The sequence below is a fragment of the Schistocerca piceifrons genome, chromosome 6, assembly GCF_021461385.2.
Source record: "Schistocerca piceifrons isolate TAMUIC-IGC-003096 chromosome 6, iqSchPice1.1, whole genome shotgun sequence".
Classification (NCBI taxonomy): Eukaryota; Metazoa; Arthropoda; class Insecta; order Orthoptera; family Acrididae; genus Schistocerca; species Schistocerca piceifrons.
The window spans coordinates 187160825-187182055 of NC_060143.1; the positions used below are offsets into that span (position 1 = coordinate 187160825).

The 21231-nt window shown below is 47.0% G+C and overlaps 2 pseudogenes; both read left to right on the forward strand.

Annotated features, from left to right (window-relative positions):
- The first annotated feature begins 1438 nt into the window (after window positions 1-1438).
- Window positions 1439-1556, forward strand: LOC124803537 (annotated as a pseudogene).
- A 7065-nt stretch (window positions 1557-8621) lies between these two features.
- On the forward strand, window positions 8622-8739 carry LOC124803538 (annotated as a pseudogene).
- Window positions 8740-21231: the final 12492 nt, after the last annotated feature.

Consider the following 21231-nt stretch of genomic DNA (forward strand, 5'->3'; position numbering starts at 1 on the left):
TTTAGTTTTGTGTTTTATATTTTCTATACTGGACTCTTGTTTTCTGGTGGATTACTTGTCTCCATTTAGAAGATTTCATGGATTATGGTTTTTTCTTTGTACCTGCCGTTTTTTCTTTCCCGACGGACGTCGACATTCTCAAGGATGCTAACGGGGGATACGTTTTCTTTTTTCGTCTGTTCGTCGTGGGCCATGGAGACAACAGCACCTTATAGCTCATGAAGCTCGCCAATGGAAGGCGTTTTGTGGAGAGTGACAAGGCCGGGCTATAAGGGGAGATGGGAGGCCCTTAAAAAATCTAAAAAAAAAAAAAAAGAAAAAAGAAAAAAACAAAAAATACAAAAAATGAATAAAAAAAAGAAAAAAAAGGTGCTGTTGGCTCCCCTTCATTTTCTCCTTTTTACGCCGCTATCCCTGCCAGCCCTCTTTTCATACTACCTTTCTTTTGCGACAAACGTGCTTCCTTAAGCATTTTCAACGTGCTAGGAATGCCTTGAAAATAACGAAACACTACGAATCGACAGATGTGATCTGAAATGAGTCAGGGCCACCTACTGTTTCGTAGCAGTGCAAAACTCCACAGAAGGAAAAAAAAAATTAAAATAAATGACTGTAATAAACATAACATACGATATTAATGGCCTCAGTTGGAGGAAGAATGTGCCAAGGAAGATTTCTTAAAAGTGCCTGAAGATAACAAAACGGTATGAACCGACAGGTATGTTCTGAAATACGTCAGGGCTTATTGTTTTGTAGCAGCGTACGACTGCAAACTCGTAAACAAAAATGTATCTTTCGTCGCTAGAAGAGAAGGATGCTTTGGCGACCCTCCTGTGCCTTGTGTCCCTGTTTTCGCACCTTTGCACAGGTCTACTGGCCGCAAACGGCGTCTCGGACACGCCCGTTAGGCCCACGGCCGTCTCGCAGATGTTTCTCGTGCTTGTGCTGTCATATGGGCCACGACCCGAGCGGCAGTCGAGCAAAGTCGGGACAAGTCGGGACGGAAGGGGAGAGGTGCGAATGCACTGCACAGATCACGCAAATACCTGGACGCGAGCCGCGCGGCGTGTGTCAGGTGAGGAAGCTGCCGGGGGCGCCCTCCAGCGGGACACTGCTGCACCCCGCACAGCCCCCCGCCGGATAACGGGAACAAGATGCGTCGCCCGCGGGTGTCGGACGCCGCACGCACCAAGCGAAACGAATGACGGGCGGCGCACCGAGCAGCCGCGTGTCTCACGCAAGTGGCGGCGCGGCGCGCCCGCCAGTCCGGCAGACGCCTCTGAGACGCCGGACGCGCACTCGGCGCCGTCTTCGAGGCTCCAGCTGTTGCGGAAGGACGTGCTCTGCGTCAAATGTGTCACCGAAAACTGCGATTGTGTGTGTTGGGAGAAAAGCAGAGGCAGAGGCGTCTTCTGTCGTGCGGCTGCAGTATAAGGGCGCCAACGGCCATACCATGTTGAATACACCGGTTCTCGTCCGATCACCGAAGTTAAGCAACATCGGGCCCGGTTAGTACTTGGCTGGCTGCCCGCCTGGCAACACCTCGGTGCCGAGCGAGCAGTGTTTACCTCGTGCGACTGGGCCGGCGGCGCCTCGCGTGTCGTCTGCTCACTCTGCCTCGTGGCTTTCTTTCTTTCTACTGAACTGTAAGTAATGGATATACTTTACGATGACAGTGAAGAGCGACATAACAATATTCAGTGCGAGTTTGATCGTTCCGTAGAGAAACCTTCTGCTTTTGAGATCCATCGTTGGTTACTTGAGGACTTGATGTTGTCTACTACTGATGTGCTCGGTATTCAGTTCGATACGTTTTTAAATTCTGTGTTCTTGAAACTGAAATCTCCCGATCTGTGTGATGCTGTTGTCTCTGTTAATGACGGTGTTCGTAGATTTCGACACCTTAACGGAAATATTAGTAATGTCACTGTGTCTCATGCTGGTTTTGGTCTTCGACAAATACGCATATTTAACCTTCCGTTTGAAATTCGCAACGACACTATTTCTCGTCACTTGCGGCCATATGGCACTGTTTTATCTGTAGTGAAAGAGAAATGGTCGTCTGCGTACATATTTCAAGTCGAGAACGGTGTGCGCAGTGTTAAGATGGTGGTTCGGCAGCATATTCCGTCTTTTATTTTGGTGAACGGCCACCGTGCGTTTGTCACGTACAGTGGCCAGCCACAGACTTGCTCATTTTGTAACGGTGTCGGACATTATCGGCAGGATTGTCCGAAGCGCAAACGGCCTGTTCAGCTACCACTTGAGGCCAATTTGCAAGGAGCTAGTTTTGCTTCCGTCGCCGCTACGGTCTTGGGTTCGGCCCCCCCCCCCCCCCCCCCCCCCGCGCCCGCGCGGCGTGCGGTAGATGTTAATCTTGCTGCCGCCGCGGAAGCGATGGATGTGTCTGCTGATGCTACTGTCTCTGTTCTTGCGACTACCGGCCAGGAATCTTTGTCCGCGGTTTCGGAAAACGTGCCTGCTGTTCTTCAACCGGTTGTGGGTGCTGTTGTGTCGGGGACTGTCTCTGACTCCGTGCCGCCATCGGTAACCGATGTCGTTCCGCGTCCTATTTTGGACGCTGTTGCACCTATTGAGTCGCAGTTGGCACCCTCTCCTTCTGTGCCTGCACCCGTCGTTGTACCCTCTGATGTTTCTGAGCCTATTCCTGTTGCGGAATCACGCGATAACTTTGTGGAACCCAAACCGCAACGGGATGACGTTCGTTCTCGGAGTTCCAGTCGGCAACGCTTCCGCAGTGTCAGTAGCTCCCCTTCTTACGACGGGGGTTCCACGCGGCGTGACCGTAGTCCGTCCCCGGTAGGGCGCTCCCCCGCCTCTTCTTGGGCGTCGCAACGCCGTGCCGCGCGGCGCGACCTCGACGTGGAGCTCCGGCCGCCTCAGGCTTCCGGCTCCGGGCGCCAGCCGCCGCGCAAACAGCAACAACAACAGTCGCCGCGGGCCTCCTCTCGCCACGCGCAGTCAGCTGATCTGGGTGATGCCGCGCAGCAACGTGACGTTGCTGTTCGCCATCTGCGGACTGTGTTAAGTCAACCAGCCTCTGTAGACGTGCCTGTTTTAGCGCCTGACACTGTCTCGGCTGTGACTACGGCACCTATGTCGACGAAACGGAAGGCTGAGGATGTCCACCGACGTCGCGCTGGTCCTTCTATCCACGACCGCGTGTCGGTGCCTCCCTCCGACGTGCAGATGCCCGTCAGGGATCCTGTGTCAGTTACTTCTGCCGTGCCAGCTACTGCCACCCTGCCACCCCTCTCCCCCTTCGAGCCTTCGGAGTGGGCGAAGGATGTTGTAGAGGGTGAGGAGACGTAGTGTGTGTCCTGTGTGCCCCCTCCTCTGTCGTGCACCTGCACATTCCGTGTTTTTTGTGTGTTTTTACTTTTGTGTGTCTTTTAACTGTGTGAGTCTATGACTTACGATTTTAGCCAGTGGAATGTTGTCACTATTAATCTTAACAAGTTGAGCCACCCGTGCAAGTTACTGGCTTTTCAGGCCTTTTTACGTGATCACCACTGCCATGTTGTCTTTTTACAGGAGGTGACGCGCGATGCACTTGTCTTTTTACACGATTTTAGTGACTTTATTGTTGTTGACAATGTTTTACCGGATTCCAATGCAGGAACTGCCATTTTAGTCCGTTCTGACCTTGCTATTTCCGACGTTGCTATTTTACCAAATGGTCGTGCTGTTAGTTGCACTATACTGGGCGTTGTCTTTGTTAACGTTTATGCCCCGTCTGGGAACGATAAGCCGGCGAGGGCTGTTTTTTATGGGCAGGAACTGTGTGCACTGCTACACCGGAATGTGGATGCTTTCGTTGTCGGCGGCGATTTTAATTGCGTTTTAGATGTTGTCGATCAGGTGCCTCGTCCTAACATTTGTCGCGAGCTCGGCGATTTGATTCGCAGTTTTCAGCTCGTTGATACGTGGCGTGTTTTAAACCCTGACGTCACCCACTATACTCATTTTTATCCCACGGGGCACAGCCGCCTGGACAGAATTTACATTTCTGCCTCGCTTTCTGCCCGAATTTGCCGCACGGAAATGTTTCCCGTGCTCTTTTCTGATCATTCCGGTTACCTTTGCCAGCTTTTATTGCCTAAATTCTGTATTCCCAGACGACCGACTCTGTGGAAATTAAATTGTGCTTTATTGAACGACGACCATTTTGTGATGTGTTTCATCAATCGGTGGCACAAAATACTCGAGACTAGGCGAGGTGACTGTAGTGTGCTGGAGTGGTGGGTTGGGGAGGCCAAGCCGGTGATCCGGCGGTTTTTAATGGATTTTAGCCGCGAGGCGGCTCGTTGGCGTCGCGCTACGGCCCGTTTCCATCAGGCGTGTTTACAAGACCTCGCGCTGCGCGTGACGTCACAGCCTGCCTTGCTGCCCGCTTTTAAGCAATTCCAGCGTAAGCTTCTCGATGATTTGCGTGCTGTTAGTGCCGGTGTCGTCGTCCGCATCCAGCCTGTGGGGGTTGTGGATGGCGAACCTTTGTCGCTTTACCATCTGACCAGGGAACGAAGGCGGCGCGCCCGTCTGCACATCAGTACCTGGAAAAAGTGCGACGGCGGACGGACTACTGTCCAGTCCGACATTGAGCGGGATATTTTTCATCATTTTAGTTCCCTTTTCCGTGCGCTGGATGTTGATTGTGATGCGTTGCGGGATTTTTTACAAGTCATACCTCATGTTTTAACTCGTGCGGATAGGACGCATTTAAATGCTGCTTATGTACCTGACGACCTGTACGACGCTATCCGACGAAGCCCTAAGTGTAAATCGCCTGGTCCCGACGGCATTCCTGCTGAATTTTATTTGAAGTTTTATGATCTTTTTCGTGATGTTTTTGTGGCTCTTTTAAATGAAATACGGGATGGTGCTGTTATCCCTGCTGCGTTTGAGGAGGGGGTAGTGACCTTAGTACCTAAATCGACTGCGACGCCCTGTATTGACGCTGTTCGGCCGATCACACTACTTAACGCCGACTTTAAGATTGTGACGCGCTGTGTGGCTCAACGTCTTAAAGTTGTTTTACCGTCGGTTCTCAGTGACAGTCAATCATGTGCGGTGCCGGGTCGAAACATTTTTGACGCCGTTCTCGCATATCGCGACTGTATCGGCTTTGTTAAAAGTGCGAGAGTGCCGACCGCTGCCATCTTATTGATTGACTTCAAAAATGCTTTCGACCGCATTAGCCATGTATACCTCCGCCAGGTTCTTGTGCGGATGGGATTCGGTCTTAAGTTTACGACTGTGGTAAAGCATCTTTTACAGAATGCGACGTCACGAGTTAGTGTCAACGGCCGCTTGACGCCGGCTTTCCGTGTTGGGCGCTCGGTGCGGCAGGGGTGTCCCCTTTCGATGGCCCTTTTTTCTGTCGCCTTAGATCCGTTGCTGCGGATTATCGGCCGCGAATGCCGCGGCATTCAGGTCGGGGCAGACCGCCTCATTTGTAAGGCATACGCCGACGACCTTGGTGTTTTTCTTGGCCATTCCGATGACGTTGACAATTTATATGGCGCACTGCAACGCTTTGAAAAAGCCACAGGTGCCATTGTCAACCCTGCTAAGACTGTTTGTTTGCCTCTTACACCCCGCGCACGGTCCTTACAGCGGAACTGGTTCTGCGTCCGCGAACAGCAGGAAGTCCTGGGCGTGCTTTTTTCTTCTCACCCACAACGGATGGAAGCGCTTAATTGGCGGTCCACGCTGCACAAGGTGCGTGCCGTTGCCAAGATCTATGCGGCTCGCACGTTGGCGCTTCGTGATAAGGTGGCCTTGATCAATACTAACATTCTGGCCAGGGCATGGTATCTCGCGCAGGTCCTTCCACTGCCTCGGCAATTGGAACGTGCCCTCAAGCAGGCGGTGTATTGGTTTTTATGGCGAGGTGACATTTTTAAAGTCTCGTATGAAACTTGTACTCTCAGCCCGACAGATGGTGGTTTGGGTTTAGTAGATCTTCGCGCGAAGTGCTCCGCTCTGTTTTGGAAGAGGACCACTGTTGTGATGGAGAGGGCCCCGAACGGTACCACTGCGGCGGTCTTCAATCTGTATCGTCCTCCATCTGCGGCGGCGCCGGTGAATGTCTCGCACATTCCCTTTTTTCTTAATTATGTGCGTCGCTACTATATGGAAAACAGCTACTTGGAGCTCTGTGACGTTCCCAGCCTTCGAGTCAGCGACGTCGTTTCTGCTTTCCGTGGGTCTACTGTGCGTTGTAAGTGGGAGTATCGGCTACCGTGGTATAACTGGGTCACGGTATGGAAAAATCTTGCCAGCAATGTTCTTCCTCCCTCTGTACACGCAGTGTGGTACAAGGTTGTACATCGTACCTTCCCTACGAATGCGAAGCTCCACTCCATTAATCTCATCTCGTCTGGAGCTTGTGACCTGTGTGCTGTGGAAGATACGCTTGAACACCGTTTCGTGTGTGGCCATTTTTGCAGTGTTTGGCATACCGCCCGAGATATGGTTCGCCTTATCAATCGGGTGGATACGCGTTCTGTTTTGCCGACAGATGTCTTAATCCCTCAGTGCGCCGCCTACCCGAATACTAAGAAGAATGCCACGGTGTGGATCCTGGGTCATACCGTTTTTGCAATGTTTTCCCTGAAATTGACAACCAAATTTGACTTTCTTACATACTTATGGACTCAGCATGAACAAACTGCAGCCATGCCTGGCTATCGTGCTAATTTCGCGAATTTTTTGCAGGTCGCCCTTGCTCATGCTTTTACCCGGATGTCAATGGCTACCTAACATGGTTTGATGATTTGGTATACTCTTCTACTTTGACCGCTCGTGTTGTGTTTTCCAGGAACGTACAATTATTGAAATTCGTGTAATCAGAGGTACTTTACTTTTTATTCTTTGTGTTCCTTTTCATTTCAGGTATGGTTTACCTTCTCCTTGATTCTGATTATTTTTATGCTGTGGACATCGGCATTTTCTTTTTGCAGAACTAACTTTCTCATGTAGGTCTCCCAAGTGGCGGCAGTACTATCTTTTGGTCTTTTCCTGTATTACCGCGCAGTGACTTTAATTTCCTTCTTTTAGTTTCATTTCTCCACTTGTTGGACTCTACTCATCTGCTTTAATGGTGTGGAATTTTCCCAGTAATAGTATACCTGAGGAAGTGGCTTCTTTTTTTAGTTTTGTGTTTTATATTTTCTATACTGGACTCTTGTTTTCTGGTGGATTACTTGTCTCCATTTAGAAGATTTCATGGATTATGGTTTTTTCTTTGTACCTGCCGTTTTTTCTTTCCCGACGGACGTCGACATTCTCAAGGATGCTAACGGGGGATACGTTTTCTTTTTTCGTCTGTTCGTCGTGGGCCATGGAGACAACAGCACCTTATAGCTCATGAAGCTCGCCAATGGAAGGCGTTTTGTGGAGAGTGACAAGGCCGGGCTATAAGGGGAGATGGGAGGCCCTTAAAAAATCTAAAAAAAAAAAAAGAAAAAAGAAAAAAACAAAAAATACAAAAAATGAATAAAAAAAAGAAAAAAAAGGTGCTGTTGGCTCCCCTTCATTTTCTCCTTTTTACGCCGCTATCCCTGCCAGCCCTCTTTTCATACTACCTTTCTTTTGCGACAAACGTGCTTCCTTAAGCATTTTCAACGTGCTAGGAATGCCTTGAAAATAACGAAACACTACGAATCGACAGATGTGATCTGAAATGAGTCGGGGCCACCTACTGTTTCGTAGCAGTGCAAAACTCCACAAAAGAAAAAAAAAAAAAAAAAAAAAATGAAAATAAATGACTGTAATAAACATAACATACGATATTAATGGCCTCAGTTGGAGGAAGAATGTGCCAAGGAAGATTTCTTAAAAGTGCCTGAAGATAACAAAACGGTATGAACCGACAGGTATGTTCTGAAATACGTCAGGGCTTATTGTTTTGTAGCAGCGTACGACTGCAAACTCGTAAACAAAAATGTATCTTTCGTCGCTAGAAGAGAAGGATGCTTTGGCGACCCTCCTGTGCCTTGTGTCCCTGTTTTCGCACCTTTGCACAGGTCTACTGGCCGCAAACGGCGTCTCGGACACGCCCGTTAGGCCCACGGCCGTCTCGCAGATGTTTCTCGTGCTTGTGCTGTCATATGGGCCACGACCCGAGCGGCAGTCGAGCAAAGTCGGGACAAGTCGGGACGGAAGGGGAGAGGTGCGAATGCACTGCACAGATCACGCAAATACCTGGACGCGAGCCGCGCGGCGTGTGTCAGGTGAGGAAGCTGCCGGGGGCGCCCTCCAGCGGGACACTGCTGCACCCCGCACAGCCCCCCGCCGGATAACGGGAACAAGATGCGTCGCCCGCGGGTGTCGGACGCCGCACGCACCAAGCGAAACGAATGACGGGCGGCGCACCGAGCAGCCGCGTGTCTCACGCAAGTGGCGGCGCGGCGCGCCCGCCAGTCCGGCAGACGCCTCTGAGACGCCGGACGCGCACTCGGCGCCGTCTTCGAGGCTCCAGCTGTTGCGGAAGGACGTGCTCTGCGTCAAATGTGTCACCGAAAACTGCGATTGTGTGTATTGGGAGAAAAGCAGAGGCAGAGGCGTCTTCTGTCGTGCGGCTGCAGTATAAGGGCGCCAACGGCCATACCATGTTGAATACACCGGTTCTCGTCCGATCACCGAAGTTAAGCAACATCGGGCCCGGTTAGTACTTGGCTGGCTGCCCGCCTGGCAACACCTCGGTGCCGAGCGAGCAGTGTTTACCTCGTGCGACTGGGCCGGCGGCGCCTCGCGTGTCGTCTGCTCACTCTGCCTCGTGGCTTTCTTTCTTTCTACTGAACTGTAAGTAATGGATATACTTTACGATGACAGTGAAGAGCGACATAACAATATTCAGTGCGAGTTTGATCGTTCCGTAGAGAAACCTTCTGCTTTTGAGATCCATCGTTGGTTACTTGAGGACTTGATGTTGTCTACTACTGATGTGCTCGGTATTCAGTTCGATACGTTTTTAAATTCTGTGTTCTTGAAACTGAAATCTCCCGATCTGTGTGATGCTGTTGTCTCTGTTAATGACGGTGTTCGTAGATTTCGACACCTTAACGGAAATATTAGTAATGTCACTGTGTCTCATGCTGGTTTTGGTCTTCGACAAATACGCATATTTAACCTTCCGTTTGAAATTCGCAACGACACTATTTCTCGTCACTTGCGGCCATATGGCACTGTTTTATCTGTAGTGAAAGAGAAATGGTCGTCTGCGTACATATTTCAAGTCGAGAACGGTGTGCGCAGTGTTAAGATGGTGGTTCGGCAGCATATTCCGTCTTTTATTTTGGTGAACGGCCACCGTGCGTTTGTCACGTACAGTGGCCAGCCACAGACTTGCTCATTTTGTAACGGTGTCGGACATTATCGGCAGGATTGTCCGAAGCGCAAACGGCCTGTTCAGCTACCACTTGAGGCCAATTTGCAAGGAGCTAGTTTTGCTTCCGTCGCCGCTACGGTCTTGGGTTCGGCCCCCCCCCCCCCCCCCCCCCCCCCCCCCCGCGCCCGCGCGGCGTGCGGTAGATGTTAATCTTGCTGCCGCCGCGGAAGCGATGGATGTGTCTGCTGATGCTACTGTCTCTGTTCTTGCGACTACCGGCCAGGAATCTTTGTCCGCGGTTTCGGAAAACGTGCCTGCTGTTCTTCAACCGGTTGTGGGTGCTGTTGTGTCGGGGACTGTCTCTGACTCCGTGCCGCCATCGGTAACCGATGTCGTTCCGCGTCCTATTTTGGACGCTGTTGCACCTATTGAGTCGCAGTTGGCACCCTCTCCTTCTGTGCCTGCACCCGTCGTTGTACCCTCTGATGTTTCTGAGCCTATTCCTGTTGCGGAATCACGCGATAACTTTGTGGAACCCAAACCGCAACGGGATGACGTTCGTTCTCGGAGTTCCAGTCGGCAACGCTTCCGCAGTGTCAGTAGCTCCCCTTCTTACGACGGGGGTTCCACGCGGCGTGACCGTAGTCCGTCCCCGGTAGGGCGCTCCCCCGCCTCTTCTTGGGCGTCGCAACGCCGTGCCGCGCGGCGCGACCTCGACGTGGAGCTCCGGCCGCCTCAGGCTTCCGGCTCCGGGCGCCAGCCGCCGCGCAAACAGCAACAACAACAGTCGCCGCGGGCCTCCTCTCGCCACGCGCAGTCAGCTGATCTGGGTGATGCCGCGCAGCAACGTGACGTTGCTGTTCGCCATCTGCGGACTGTGTTAAGTCAACCAGCCTCTGTAGACGTGCCTGTTTTAGCGCCTGACACTGTCTCGGCTGTGACTACGGCACCTATGTCGACGAAACGGAAGGCTGAGGATGTCCACCGACGTCGCGCTGGTCCTTCTATCCACGACCGCGTGTCGGTGCCTCCCTCCGACGTGCAGATGCCCGTCAGGGATCCTGTGTCAGTTACTTCTGCCGTGCCAGCTACTGCCACCCTGCCACCCCTCTCCCCCTTCGAGCCTTCGGAGTGGGCGAAGGATGTTGTAGAGGGTGAGGAGACGTAGTGTGTGTCCTGTGTGCCCCCTCCTCTGTCGTGCACCTGCACATTCCGTGTTTTTTGTGTGTTTTTACTTTTGTGTGTCTTTTAACTGTGTGAGTCTATGACTTACGATTTTAGCCAGTGGAATGTTGTCACTATTAATCTTAACAAGTTGAGCCACCCGTGCAAGTTACTGGCTTTTCAGGCCTTTTTACGTGATCACCACTGCCATGTTGTCTTTTTACAGGAGGTGACGCGCGATGCACTTGTCTTTTTACACGATTTTAGTGACTTTATTGTTGTTGACAATGTTTTACCGGATTCCAATGCAGGAACTGCCATTTTAGTCCGTTCTGACCTTGCTATTTCCGACGTTGCTATTTTACCAAATGGTCGTGCTGTTAGTTGCACTATACTGGGCGTTGTCTTTGTTAACGTTTATGCCCCGTCTGGGAACGATAAGCCGGCGAGGGCTGTTTTTTATGGGCAGGAACTGTGTGCACTGCTACACCGGAATGTGGATGCTTTCGTTGTCGGCGGCGATTTTAATTGCGTTTTAGATGTTGTCGATCAGGTGCCTCGTCCTAACATTTGTCGCGAGCTCGGCGATTTGATTCGCAGTTTTCAGCTCGTTGATACGTGGCGTGTTTTAAACCCTGACGTCACCCACTATACTCATTTTTATCCCACGGGGCACAGCCGCCTGGACAGAATTTACATTTCTGCCTCGCTTTCTGCCCGAATTTGCCGCACGGAAATGTTTCCCGTGCTCTTTTCTGATCATTCCGGTTACCTTTGCCAGCTTTTATTGCCTAAATTCTGTATTCCCAGACGACCGACTCTGTGGAAATTAAATTGTGCTTTATTGAACGACGACCATTTTGTGATGTGTTTCATCAATCGGTGGCACAAAATACTCGAGACTAGGCGAGGTGACTGTAGTGTGCTGGAGTGGTGGGTTGGGGAGGCCAAGCCGGTGATCCGGCGGTTTTTAATGGATTTTAGCCGCGAGGCGGCTCGTTGGCGTCGCGCTACGGCCCGTTTCCATCAGGCGTGTTTACAAGACCTTTTTTTTTTGTTGTGCTCCGGAATGAAAGAGTGGAGGCATGGCATGGATGTGGAATATTTAAGAGTAGTTAGAATTAATAATTTCTCTTTCACAGGACCTTTTGTGGGGAAAATTACAAAGTGAGGCAGGTAATTTTAAGGGGATTGTAGTAAACCAACGGTCACAAAGAGTCCACGTGTAGTTATAAGTTGAGATACTTCCGTGAGCTTAAGCTGAAATATTTAAGAATTAATAGCGTGTGTACATTAAGCTGAAATATTTAAGAATTAATAGCGTGTGTACAATAAGCTGAAATATTTAAGAAATAGCGTGTGTATCATAAGTTGAAGTATTTAAGAAATATCATTCCGTGTGACGCTAAATTTAAACTCTGAGAGAGAATCAAGGTGAGTCGGCCGTTTTTCCAGCAACGCCACTTGGCTTGCATTGCACAGGAAGACGTGCGTTTATCTCCAGAGTTCACAGTAGGAAAGTAGAATTACAAAGTGGGGCAGTGTCGTGTGAAACTGGGATAAATATTGATTGAAGTGGGAAAGCGGAAAGTGATGAAGTTGTAACCGTTCTTTGTGTAATATTTCATATTGTTGTGCTGTGTATGTCTTGTAATTTGGGTATGTGTGTTTTGCATGGGAGTAGCAAGGTAGTTTCGAAAGATTTGTGGGTATGCCTGTTCCTTCTGTATCGCTCGATCTGGAGGAAAGTTTCGTGAGGATTATTGTGAGAGGCGAAGTGTGAGGTATAATAAAAGATCCACCATCCGATCCAGGGAGTGCACTGTTGCGGTAAATAGATTACGAGACCATAGTATAGAGATTCACTAACGTAAAGCCATGCCCACTGGGCGGAATTTCTCATGTGATTTTGTTGTAGGTTGTAGAATTTGTGTGTTTAGGAATAAATCAAATAGTGAAAAGAAAGAGATTGGTGGCCTTTTTCATTAAATTGTATGTTATCGTAATGTCCCGAATTTATATAAAAGCCGTTAAATCAAAGACAAAAGGTAAATGTGGTATTGCCAGTGCGTAGTGTACAGTCAGAGTTCTATAAATCACTGATAGTCAGATGCGTGTTTCCGTTGCGTATTATTCATACAGGAGGATAATTTGTAACTAAATAGTAAGATACGAGAATTCATGTTGCTCGATAAATTAAGGAAGATTCCACTCGCTTGGCAAACCACACATCTTGCAGGCCTGACTGCTTGATGCCACAGTATGAGAAAGGCAAGTGGGTGCCTCTCATAATTTCGACCCTGCCAGGATTCCGTTTTTTTTTGCCACGATAATTTTGTTACCAGGATATTTAATTTGTTGCCAGGATTCCGTTTTTTTTGCCACGATAATTTTGTTACCAGGATATTTAATTTGCTGCCAGGATTCCGTTTTTTGCCACGATAATTTTGTTACCTGGATATTTAATTTGTTGCCAGGATTCCATTTTTTGCCACGATAATTTTGTTACCAGGATATTTAATTTGTTGCCAGGATTCCTTTGCCAGGATCGTTTTTGTTAGGATATTTTGTTGTTAGGGTTTGCTGTTAAGATTTTTTTTATGGAATGCATTGTGATAGCGCTAAGAAGTAAAATTTTTTCTGTTTGCAAATTCTTTCTGGATTGGTGAGGATCTTTGATTTTATTTTATGTAATTAATTGCTATATCGCACAAGGCTGGAAGATCGTTTCATAATTTTTTTTTTGCGTAATGTCCGTAGTAACTAGGTCGCAGTCAAAAAGTGTAGCCACCATGGAGAATAGCGATTCTGGGGTGGACGTAGCAGTGCAGCAGGAAGTAACTGTTGACCATGGGTTAATGAGCGAGAAAGACAAACACTCCGAAGGGGCTGTATTGTTCAGTGGACCGCTGCAAGGGGATCCTATATGCGGCGGGCTTTGTCCACAAACGCGGGCTTTTCCCGACGACGCGGGCGAGCCGAGACTAGGCCAGGTGTGCGGTGAAAGTGCAGCTACCCTTAGCGAAGCTACGGTTTCTCAGGCGAACGAGGTGAGCGCGTCGAAAGTAAGAAATAACGATGTGATACTGCAGTTTTTACAAGCGATGAGTAGGGAGACTAACGAAAGATTAGAAGCAATCAATAGAGATAATAAGGAGAGAGATAGGGAGGCTAAGGAGAGAGATAGGGAGACTAAGGAGAGATTGGAAGCAAATAAGGAAAGATTGGAGGCAATTGATAAGGGAAATAAAGAGGCAATGAGGAAGCTACACACAGTTATCGATGAGCGTCTGTCAGCAGTTAATAATCGGTTAGATGAGGGGGAGGAGAATCTGGGTGCGTCGAAGCAAGTACAGGATGCTGTGAAAGAAAAAGCCAATAATTTGGAGGTACGAATAATTGCAATAGAGAGGGATATCACAGAACGTAGGGACGTGTTGCCAGATGAGCGAATCAAAGAGGTAGTGAAGGACTTACTTGCGGATAAACAAGGGGCATTAGACAGCGTGGAAGCTCAAGTCACCCAGCAGGAAGTGGCGCTAAATAAATACAGGGATGAAGTTGCGGAGGTAGTGGTCAGAATGAATACAATTAGTGCAGAGGTAGAAAAGGTCAGTGTAAGAGGCGAGACAGGCTCTGACAGTACGCAGCGAGAGGTTTATGCCGAGCAGGAAGAGATACAATCACTATTACAGTTTAAAGAGGCGCAATTAGAAATAAATGGGAAACATAGGGAAGAGCTAGCACAGTTGCGATTAGCATGCAGTAGCGGAGGTGACACACCACCAGGTAGATTGCAGAGGGAGACTGAAATAAATTCAAAAAAAGGAAATAGGCAGAAAGAGAAAGACGAACTCAGAGAGTTAGAAGAACGGTTATGTCGGATAAAACAGGTGGCAAACCCAACTGGGTACAGCCCAAGGTCGGAAAACATAAATGCGGAAGAAGAATGTAGGAGACACTTCGTGTCGGTACAAACGTACACTTGTTTTCCGGATCCTGATAATTACCAACATCCATGCCTGTGGCTGTCTCAATTTCAAGATTCATTACCTTCATCGTGGGGACCGCTCCTAAAAATGAAGTTTGTGTGTAACCATTTGAGGGACGAGGCTAGAGCGAAAATGCAGGAAGTTATTAAAGACTGTAGTAGCTACAAGATGTTTTGTGACAAATTTTTAAATGAATTCTGGTCGAAAAGTAAGCAGGACCAGGTTAAGCAAAGCATATTGATGATGCCAAATTGTAACGAAGGTGGTATAAGAGATCCAGTGTCGTGTTATCAGGAAATGCTGAGACGAAACAGGTATTTGGATGTGCCATACGAAACTGGGGAGCTCATTAGGATCTGTATAACGAAGTTGCCAGTGAGATTGCGCAGAGATATAGTGATAGCAGGCAGAGGCTTGAACGATTCTGCGTCATTTCAGCACTTATTACAGGAACTGGGTAACGAGAGCAACATTGTGAGCGGCGACATGACTCTTAGGTCAGACAGAGTTGAGGATAGGAACGGTAGAAACTATCAGAATGACAGGAGAGCATGGAATCAGAGGAATGACGGAAATGGAAGATGGCGAGGAAATAGGGGGCAGAATTCATGGGGATATCGACCAGCAAACCGGGAAGATAGAAGATGGGACAGAGATGGAAGAAGGGAAAATGAAAATGATGGGCGAAGAGAGGATAGGCAATTATTGGGTTCACGACAGGACAATCATTGTCACAATGACGGAGGGACAAGAAGGTGACTACTTGATAGACGGGTACAAACCAGGACTATTAATGATGTAAATATTAGGTATATCGATTACGGAAAACTAAGGGAGAATCTGTTAGAGGAGGTAGGAGATGTGGGGAGTGAAGTCCACCCAATAATTAGCGTAGAAATAAATAATATAATCGTACCTTGTGTCATCGACACAGGCAGTGTAATGAGTGTTTTGAGGGAAGATGTGTTCAAGTGTTGTAGCCTTACGAAACCATGGCCAACGTTGCCATTGCAAAGGACAACAGTGAGAGGGGCAATTACAGGAAAGGGAATTGAGGTGAAGTTACAAGCGCAGGTAGACTTCGTGTGCCAGGCGAAGAGGTTTAGTACAGTGTTCATGATTGTGTCATCTCTAACTGTTGAAGGGATATTAGGGGTTAATTTTTTGAACCAATATAAAGCAGTCGTTAACATGAGAAATGGTTCGATGGAGTTGAAACGAGATTCGGAGGAAATTACATTAAGATTCGACGATTGCTTACATGGTAAAGATAATGCACACTTAGCATTATGTCTGGCGGTAAAGTCCGGTAAACAGGCACAGAATACGGGGTTCGAACAAGAGAAGAAGGAAATTCATAAATGTTTGGAGGAGGAGATCAGGGAGAAAATCTGGCATTTACGAGGGACCACGGTCTACGGGGAATTGCAGAAAATTTTATACGAGAATAGAAAGGTATTTAAACATGCTGCGGGTACAATAAGAAATTTTGTGTATAGATTCAAGGTCAAGCCACATAAACAGTTTAGGGCCCAAGTGTACCCGATACCTGTTGTGTACAAAGAAAGAGTGGAAGCTGAGATCGAAAGCATGCTACAACAAGGGATTATCGAACCAGCATCCAGTCCGTACAACAGTCCTTTAGTTTGTGTTGAAAAAAAGGATGGGTCAATTAGATTAGTTTTGGACGCAAGAAGGATTAATAAGATAATAGAGCCAGAGACAGATCGGCCGCTGACACTTGACGAATTGCTACAAAAGTTCCACGGGATCAGAGTTCTCAGCTCAGTTGATTTGAGAATGAGTTTCTGGCAGGTGGAGTTAGACAGGGGGTGTAGAAAATACACTGCTTTCTTGTGCTACGGGAAATCGTATCAGTTCCGGAAACTACCATTTGGGTTAAATGTATCATCCGCGGCATTTATCAGAGCGCTAAATACTGTCATTCCTAATGAAATAAAAGATAAGATAACACAGTACGTGGATGATGTCCTGATAGCCGAAAGAAACTGGGAAGACCACAATAGAACGTTAGGCATATTGCTCGGTGCACTGGAGAGACATGGGGTGACCGTGAATTTGGGAAAGTCAGAATTTGGACGAAAAGAAATCGAGTTTCTAGGTCACATTGTGACACCAGAGGGAATAAGACCAAATCCAGACAAACTCGAAGCAATCAGAGATTTTCCGGTGCCAAGAACAAAACGTCAGCTACGGGGTTATTTAGGATTAATCAATTTTTACAGGAGGTTCATTAAGATTGGGGGTGCAGCGACACCCAGACTATGTCAGCTGACTGGAAAGAAAACGGTATGGAATTGGGACCCTGTTGCGCAGGAAGAGTATGAGGCGTTAAAGAAGGCACTGCTATCGGCACCTCTTCTCGGGCATCCAGACCTAGGGAAAGAGTTTTGTATGGCCACGGACAGTTCCCGTAGTGGACTTGGGGTAACATTGTTCCAAGAGCAAGAGCAAGGAGGAGAAGTAATACAACAACCTATTGCATTTGCGAGCCGAGTGCTTAGCAAAGCTGAGAGAAATTACACGGTAACTGAGCTTGAAGCTTTGGCAATAGTATGGGGTTTTAGTAAGTTTAGATACTATTTGTATGGAAGGCATACTAAAATCTATACTGACCACAAGTCACTACAGTTTCTGATGTCGGCCAAACTTAACCATAGACGACTCGCTAGGTGGGCACTCTATTTACAGGAGTTTCAGTTTTCGGTCATGTATATTCCTGGGCCACAGAATATAGTGGCAGATGCGTTGTCAAGGAATCCAGTAGGTCACGGTCAATGCTTTGATGAGGAGGTAAACGAGAACAGATATGATATATTGTATATGCAGGGCGTGCCGTTCGAGAAATACATAGGGACGGTACTCACAAATATCGCGAAAGAGCAGGATAAAGACGCGTCATAGAGAATGGTGAAGGACAGAGTTACAGCGAACTTAGATGCCAATATAGCACGTTTTTATACAATTCAGAACGGGGTCCTTTTCTACCGTAGAAATCCGAACACACAGGACTGGGTGTTGTGTATACCAAATGAAATAGTCAACAAGCTGATCTGGTACACTCACCTAAGTTACGGGCATTACGGGGCAAGGAAATGCTGTAAGAAGTTAAGGGAATCAGTTTATTTCATTAGTATGGAGAGGAGGATCAAGAACGTGCTTGGTAGTTGCAAATTGTGCCAGAAGGCAAAATCGTTAACTATCTCATGCAAAGCACCGCTTTTTCCGATAGTGCCAGGTAGATTGAGGGAATTCGGAGCAACAGATTTGTTTGGCCCGCTACCTAAGTCAGTGCAGGGATATAGATATGTTTTAGTAGCAGTGGAATTGGTGTCAAAGTATGTGACTTTTACCGCATTGAAACGTGCGACGGGAAGGACAGTGGCAGCAGCGATCGTTAAAAACTTTTTGCGAGAAGTAGGAACTGTAGAAAAGTTCATAGCTGACAATGGACCGCAATATAGATCCAGACAATGGCTAACCACACTGAAGAGAAGAAGGATAAAACCGGTGTTCATATCCCGATACCATGCTGCAAGTAACCCCAGTGAAAGAGTGGTGAAAGAACTGGGAAAATTGTGTAAGATCTATTGCCATAGGCAACACAGAAGTTGGAGTATTTTTCTCAAAGATTTTCAGGACATCCTCAATGAGCTACCACATGGAGCAACTGGATTATCACCAATTACGGTACTAAAGAATGAACCACCACCAGATCGAGTCAGGGAGCTGGTAGATTTTCCGCGATCAGGAAAGCAGAGGCACACAGAAATTGTCAAGGTTGCGATAGAGCGTATTAAGAAAGCAGCTAAGGATAGGCAGGAGAAGCAGAAAGGAAAGATCCGTAAGATCGAATTGGCAGTAGGAGACAAGGTTCTAATTAAAACTCATCGATTATCAAAGAAGCACAGATTCCTAACTAGCAAATTCTTTACTGTGTATAGTGGACCATTCAGAGTGAGGCGGATTGTCCATGAAAATGCTGTACTGATTGAGACGATCAAGGGAAAACAGTCTCGTGGGCTTCATCACATTTCTAACATCAAATTATGGAAAAGTTAAGGATAGATCTAAAGTAGGCAATTTATGGTAGATAGTCAGTGTATTTATTTGTGGTGTGTAACGTTGTGCAGGGTCAAATCGAACATAAGAATTTTCAGGCGGGATGTCAGGAAGTATGACGGAATAGACTGGTCAAATGAGTCATGAACAGGAGTCGACAGAGTGGTGTATGTACGTATTTTTTGTCGTATGAATAAGGATCAAGCAGAAACGACGTGATAATTTATGAGGGAATAAAGATGGTAGATAGAGAAGCGACGTGATAAATAGTAGTGGATAAAGGTGATAGGTAAGGGAAGAAGCGACGTGAAGCAGTGTGATTAATAAATAGAGATTCGACGTGATGAAACAGTGGTAAATAAAGGTGAGTAGAATTGAATAATGTGGAGATGTCTTAGATGTATGTTACAGAGAGACCTGTGTATGCTGCAATAGAGATTGATGCGAATGGCGAAGGAAGACCAGGAAATGATGGAGTAATGGACGGACGGAGAGCCGAAATACGAATGAAGAGATGAGGACAACTGCACAATGTGAAAGGACATAAAGGGAGTATGAGATCCAGATGGTGAACGTTGTGGAAAACTGACGTAAGATGTAATATAAGTGTAAGATCTAATTCTTAGCATAACATTTGCGATTTGGCAAAAATAATATTTATTGTTGTTGTTGTTGAAGCCTGGTACCAGGATAACTAATCAAAACGGTACCAAGAATGTGTACAGTTATTTTGCAGGTTGAATAATTTGTGTATTTTTGTTTCTTAGATGAAATGTCGCAATTCTAAGTTGATATTTAGCATGAAGTGAATGCGGAGGTAAGCCGATGGAGAGAGGTGCCAGAGTGAAAGGACGAATTCGGAGACTGGAAAGCTATCTCCGGAACAGCTTCATGTGTTATGTGGTTGAGTATAAGGGAGCAAAGGTATGGTATGTTGTCGTGAGTGTGGTGGTGTTATAAGTATAAGGGAGCAAAGGTATGGTATGTTGTCGTGAGTGTGGTGGTGTTAAGGTTAACTGACTTCTAGACCTATTCAGTTAGTGTATTAATGGATTGAATGAGAAGGAAAATGTGATGTCTGGTGAGTGAGAGTCGTAGAGTAGTGTGATCAATGCGCCCACTCCTGTAAAGGGGATCCTACCGATCTGTAACTAAAACATTATTGTGTATTGTTTGATTTGGATGAACCTCGATGGCAGGTCAGGATTTGACATCATGTGGATGGTTCATACATGTCCTAGAAATGTTGTTATATATAATAAAATGTAAAATGTATAAAGAGATACTAATTTCAGTCTGTCACAAACACAAAGGTGCATTGTATGTTGTAGATTTAGAGTCACCAGTTTCTAAAATGTTTATTGTCATAGGATGTTAAAGTAGTTTAATATTTAATAACCTGTGTTAGGTAATTGTGAGCTGTATAGATTATTTCTTATTTTTTTGTTAGAACACTTTCAAGTGGTATTAATTTCAATCTGTCACAAGCACAAAGGTGCATTGTATGTTGTAGATTTAGAGTCATGAGTTTCAAAAAAATGTTTGTTGTGTTAGGATGTGAAAGTAGTTTACTATTTAATAACATGTGGTAGGTAATTGTGAGCTATGTGGATTATTCTTATTTTTTGTTAGAACACTTTCAAGGGGTATTAATTTCAGTGTGTCACAAGCACAAAAGTTCATTGTATATTGTAGTTTTAGGATAAAGTTTCTAATATTTTCACTGTGATAGGATGTTAGAGTAGCCTACTATTTGATATTGTAATTATGAGCTGTATAGATTGTTTATTATTCCTTTTGTTTTTTTTTTTACACTTTCATGTTTTGTATGAGGGACGACAGGTACAATGAATAGCACGAGTGTGGGCTGTCTATAGAAAAGAGATAAATGTTGATGTATGTGTAGAAAACTAGGGTGTATAATTTTAATGTAAGAATTTCCTTTTGTCTGTAATGTTGCGAGATGCACGGAAGGCTAAATGATTGGGTGTCGTAACGCCCATACCGCTAGCGGGCCGAGCTGACGATGCCGTGGCGACAGGCGACAGAGCCGCGGCACTCCCCACTCCACTGTCGGACGGGGTACACTCCACGCGCCCGCTACAGCAGGTCAACGGCCTGGGGCGACACGCACGTACCACTGGCCATTCATGAGTTCCGCCACCCTTACGACTGGGGAAGGTATCCCGCGGAGGCAACAGCGGGTGGTTTCTTCTGCTCAACGGCGCGCGCAGCGGCGCTACTGCAGAATGGACGAGGCGCGGCAGAGCCCGGCGAGCATTTTTTTTTTACCAGCAGCTAATAACTAGTACTGGACTGTGGAGCCGTGAAACAAGATGACTGCGACTTTCCATAATGTGGAAAGTGAAGGACTGGTGTTTCCACGTTGTGAGTGGTGGAAAAGATTTTGTCTTTAGCAGACAGGACGATCGTTTTGTTTTGTCTTGACCACTGAATGGTGGGATCCATAGACTTTTGGCAGTGACTTGTTAAGTGTGCTTTGTGAATTGCACGTGGGACACTTGGTACACTTAGAGGACAGTTGTCGTTTGGTGAACAATTATTGTATGAAGGCAAGAAACTAGAGTGGGACATTGACATTTGCGTCTGTAGTAGGAGACATTTCTTGAACTGGTG